The 4,810-nt window shown below is 70.7% G+C and overlaps 1 non-coding gene across 1 annotated transcript; it reads right to left on the reverse strand.

Moving 5' to 3' along the window:
- Positions 1-2,340: 2,340 nt before the first annotated feature.
- On the reverse strand, positions 2,341-2,460 carry LOC135978942 (5S ribosomal RNA). Its single transcript, XR_010596284.1, has one exon. It is a non-coding gene; the product is annotated as a 5S ribosomal RNA (ribosomal RNA).
- Between the last annotated feature and the right edge of the window lie 2,350 nt (positions 2,461-4,810).

Consider the following 4,810-nt stretch of genomic DNA (forward strand, 5'->3'; position numbering starts at 1 on the left):
CCCCGGGAAGCGGCTGTCAAATTTTCAAAGTCCCCGTTCGGCCACCAGGTCAACCCGCTGAATCTACTGGGTTGACCTGGCGGCCGGTTTGCTTTCCGGCCACCAGGTCAACCCATTGGATTCGACGGGTTGACCTGGCGACCGGTTTGCTTTCCGGCCACCAGGTCAACCCATTGGATTCGACGGGTTGACCTGGTGGCCGGTTTGCTTTCCGGACCGGATGTCACCCCACTCCCAGGGCAGCGCGGCAGTGTGCTGAGGACCGCAGAGGGGGGGCTTAATAGTCGAGAGGGAGCAGGTCCGGGGGAGGCTTAATAGTCGTCCCCCGAGGACTCCGGGGGCCAGGCTTAATAGTCGTCCCCCCCCCCCCCCCCCCCCCGGGCGCTCCAGGGGGGAAAGCTTAATAGTCCTCCCCCGAGGACTCCGGGGGCAGGCTTAACAGTCGTCCGCCCCGGGCGCTCCAGCGGGAAAGCTTAATAGTCCCTCCCCTGACAGTGTGTGTGTGTGTGGGAGGGAGGCTTAGCAGTCTTGCCCCGGGTGGTCCGGTGGGGAGGCTTAGCAGTCATCCCCGAGGACTCCGGGGGCAGGCTTAATAGTGGTTCCAGGGGAGGCTTAATAGTCTTCCCCGGGCAGTCCGGGAGAGGCTTAATCGTCATCCCCCGACAGTGTGTGTGTGTGTGTGTGGGGGGGGAGGCTTAGCAGTCTTCCCCAGGCTGGGTGGGGGCCTGGCGGAGGCGTCGCAGTCTTCCCCCGGGCGGTCCGGTGGGGGAGGCTTAGCAGTCGTCCCCAGGGCGGTCCGGGGGTGGGGTGGGGTGGGGGGCCTCACAGTCGTCCCTCGGAGAGCCGGGTCGGCGGCAGTGGTGGGTTTACGTCCAGCCTCCGGAGGGTGCGCGTCCTCGGAGGCGATGCAGGCGCCGCAGAGAGGCAGCCTCCGAGGCAGGGAGCGGAGCACCGAGGCTGGGGAGAGGGGAGCAGGAGCCGGGGGCTGGGGGTGGGGGTGGGGGGCGTTCAGGACAACCGGTCAAGCCCCGGGAAGCAGCTGTCAATGTTCCAAGTCCCCACTCGGCCACCAGGTCCACCCCAGTCTAGCAATGGGGTTGACCTGGCTGACGGCCGGTTAGTATCAAGGTAAACTCACCGTCGTCCACAGGAGGGCAGCTCTCAGGCCGGCCGGCTGCGGCTGACTCTGGGGGCGGCGCCCGGTCCCGGCAGCGAGGGGCGGGGGGGCGCGGAGCGAGACGGGGCTAACCGGGGGGGGGGGGCGCCTCCTGCGACTTTGGGGGCCGCGGGTCGTCAGTGGCGTGCAGGCCGGGCCTCTCCCGGGGGATTCGGGGGGGCGGTCCTGCGGGCCGGGCGCAGGGGGCTCGGGCGAGCCCGGGCCGGTCCGCCCCGGGGCCGGGGTCTCCGCCTGCGGCTCAGGGGGGCGCGGGTCGTCGGGGGAGGAAGCCCGGGGGAGCTGCACACCGGCCCGCCAGGCCAGGCCTGGCCTGGATGGCCGCGGGGGGGATTCGGGGCGGTCCCAGCGGGCCGGGGGCCGGGCGCAGGGGAGGCGGGGGGTCCGAGCGAGTCCGTCCCGGGCCCGGGGCCTCCCCCTGCGGCTTTGGGGTCCGTGGGTCCCCGCTGCGGAAGCCACTGGGAGCTGGACACCCGCCGTCCGTCCCGCCTGGCCAGGCCTGGCCTGGGTGGCCGCGGGGGGATTCGGGGCGGTCCCGCGGGCCGGCGGCCGGGCGCAGGGGAGGCGGGGGGTCCGAGCGAGTCGGTCCCGGGCCTGGGGTCTCCCCCTGCGGCTTTGGGGTCCGTGGGTCCCCGCTGGAGGAAGCCGCTGGGCGCTGGACACCCGCCGTCCGTACCCGCCTGGCCAGGCCTGGCCTGGGTGGCCGCGGGGGGATTCGGGGCGGTCCCGCGGGCCGGCGGCCGGGCGCAGGGGGTCCGAGCGAGTCCGTCCCAGGCCCGGGGCCTCCCCCCTGCGGCTTTGGGGTCCGTGGGTCCCCGCTGGAGGAAGCCGCTGGGCGCTGGACACCCGCCGTCCGTCCCGCCTGGCCAGGCCTGGCCTGGGTGGCCGCGGGGGGGGATTCGGGGCGGACCTGCGGGCCGGCGGCCGGGAGGGTCCGGGCCAGTCCGCCCCATGCCCGGCGTCTCCCCCAGCGGCTTCGGTGGCCCCGGGGGGGGTCCTCCGCGGAGGAAGCCGGGTGGGTGGGGAGCCGGACCCCAGGCGCCCAGACCCGTGACCTGCGGCCGCGACCTCCGACTCGGCAGGAGCGACGAGGGGCTTTCCGGCCCGTCCCCCCCTCTCCTTCCCCCCCAGAAAAGGAGAGAGAGCTGACTCGGACCGGGAAAAGCTGCCTACGGCACCTGGGATTCCCAGGCGGTCACCCATCCAAGTACTAGCCAGGCCCGGGACGGTTTTACCTTCCGAGATCGGACGGGATCGGGGGCGTTCGGTCCGGTATGGCCGTAGGCACCCGGCCCCGCGCCTCCTCGCCCGCTTTCCCCTGCCGACGCCCGGGCCTGCCGCACGGTGAGCCCCGGTCGGACTGCCCCCCCCCCTGCGGCAGGGCCCCCGTCTCTCGCGGGCCCGGTCCTTTTTTCCTTTTCGAGCTCCGGGGCCCGGGCTGGCCGCCAGAGCCCCTCCGCCCGCCCTCCCCGGCGTCGGGGAAAATACTGTCCCGGACTTCCAGTGCGCCCGATCCTGTCAGCCGGGGGGTGGGGAGGGGCAGTCCCTCGCTGCGGCCGGGGAGGGTGAGCCCAGGGCGGCTTGCCTGCCGTGCGAGGCCCCTCTCGGCCACCAGGTCAACCCCGAGTCGAAAGGGCTGAAAAATTTTCAGAGTCCCCTCCCGGGCACCAGGTCAACCCGTGGAATCGGACGGGTTCACCTGCTGGCCGGTTCGCTTCCCGGCCACCAGGTCAACCCCTAGGTTGCCGACCGGCCTACCCAGTGGCCGGTTTGCTTTCCGGCCACCAGGTCAACCCCTAGGGGTTTTAACGGGGGCACGCCCGGTGGCCTCTTTCCCGTCCGGTCACCAGGTCAACCCGGATCTCCCTCCTTCCCTGGGCGTCCCCTCCTCGGAGGCGTCAGGTTCCATTTCCCCCCCCCCCCCCCCAGACTTCCAGGGGCCCGATCCAGTCGGCCGGGAGGCAGTCCCTCGCTGCGGCCGGGGAGGGTGAGCCCAGGGCGGCCTGGTCCATGTCTCTAGTGGGCCCGATCCTTTTTTTTTTTTTCGAGCTCCGGGGCCAGGCCCGCCCGGCAGCCCTCCTCGGAGGCGTGGGGCGATTCCCCCCCCCCCCAGACTTCCAGGGGCCCGATCCTGTCGGCCGGGAGGCAGTCCCTCGCTGCGGCCGGGGAGGGTCAGCCCAGGGCGGCTTGCCTGCCGTGCGAGTCCCCTCTCGGCCACCAGGTCAACCGCGAGTCGAAAGGGCTGAAAAATTTTCAGAGTCCCCTCCCGGGCACCAGGTCAACCCGTGGAATCGAACGGGTTCACCTGCTGGCCGGTTCGCTTCCCGGCCACCAGGTCAACCCGTGGAATCGGACGGGTTCACCGGCTGGCCGGTTCGCTTTCCGGCCACCAGGTCAACCCCTAGGTTTTAAGGGGGGACGCCCGGTGGCCTCTTTCCCGTCCGGTCACCAGGTCAACCCGGATCTCCCTCCTTCCCTGGGCGCCCCCTCCTCGGAGGCGTCAGGTTCCATTCTTTTTTCCAGACTTCCAGGGGCCCGATCCAGTCGGCCGGGTGGCAGTCCCTCGCTGCGGCCGGGGAGGGTGAGCCCAGGGCGGCTTGCCTGCCGTGCGAGTCCCCTCTCGGCCACCAGGTCAACCCCGAGTCGAAAGGGCTGAAAAATTTTCAGAGTCCCCTCCCGGGCACCAGGTCAACCCGTGGAATCGAACGGGTTCACCTGCTGGCCGGTTCGCTTCCCGGCCACCAGGTCAACCCGTGGAATCGGACGGGTTCACCGGCTGGCCGGTTCGCTTTCCGGCCACCAGGTCAACCCCTAGGTTTTAAGGGGGGGGGGACGCCCGGTGGCCTCTTTCCCGTCCGGTCAGCAGGTCAACCCGGATCTCCCTCCTTCCCTGGGTGCCCCCTCCTCGGAGGCGTCAGGTTCCATTCTTTTTTCCAGACTTCCAGGGGCCCGATCCAGTCGGCCGGGTGGCAGTCCCTCGCTGCGGCCGGGGAGGGTGAGCCCAGGGCGGCTTGCCTGCCGTGCGAGTCCCTCTCGGCCACCAGGTCAACCCCGAGTCGAAAGGGCTGAAAAATTTTCAGAGTCCCCTCCCGGGCACCAGGTCAACCCGTGGAATCGAACGGGTTCACCTGCTGGCCGGTTCGCTTCCCGGGCACCAGGTCAACCCGTGGAATCGAACGGGTTCACCTGCTGGCCGGTTCGCTTCCCGGGCACCAGGTCAACCCGTGGAATCGAACGGGTTCACCTGCTGGCCGGTTCGCTTCCCGGGCACCAGGTCAACCCGTGGAATCGAACGGGTTCACCTGCTGGCCGGTTCGCTTTCCGGCCACCAGGTCAACCCCTAGGTTTTAAGGGGGGGGGGACGCCCGGTGGCCTCTTTCCCGTCCGGTCAGCAGGTCAACCCGGATCTCCCTCCTTCCCTGGGCGCCCCCTCCTCGGAGGCGTCAGGTTCCATTCTTTTTTCCAGACTTCAGGGGCCCGATCCAGTCGACCGGGAGGCAGTCCCTCGCTGCGGCCGGGGAGGGTGAGCCCAGGGCGGCTTGCCTGCCGTGCGAGTCCCCTCTCGGCCACCAGGTCAACCCCGAGTCGAAAGGGCTGAAAAATTTTCAGAGTCCCCTCCCGGGCACCAGGTCAACC

The sequence above is a fragment of the Chrysemys picta genome, unplaced genomic scaffold, assembly GCF_011386835.1.
Source record: "Chrysemys picta bellii isolate R12L10 unplaced genomic scaffold, ASM1138683v2 scaf557, whole genome shotgun sequence".
NCBI classification, from domain to species: domain Eukaryota; kingdom Metazoa; phylum Chordata; order Testudines; family Emydidae; genus Chrysemys; species Chrysemys picta.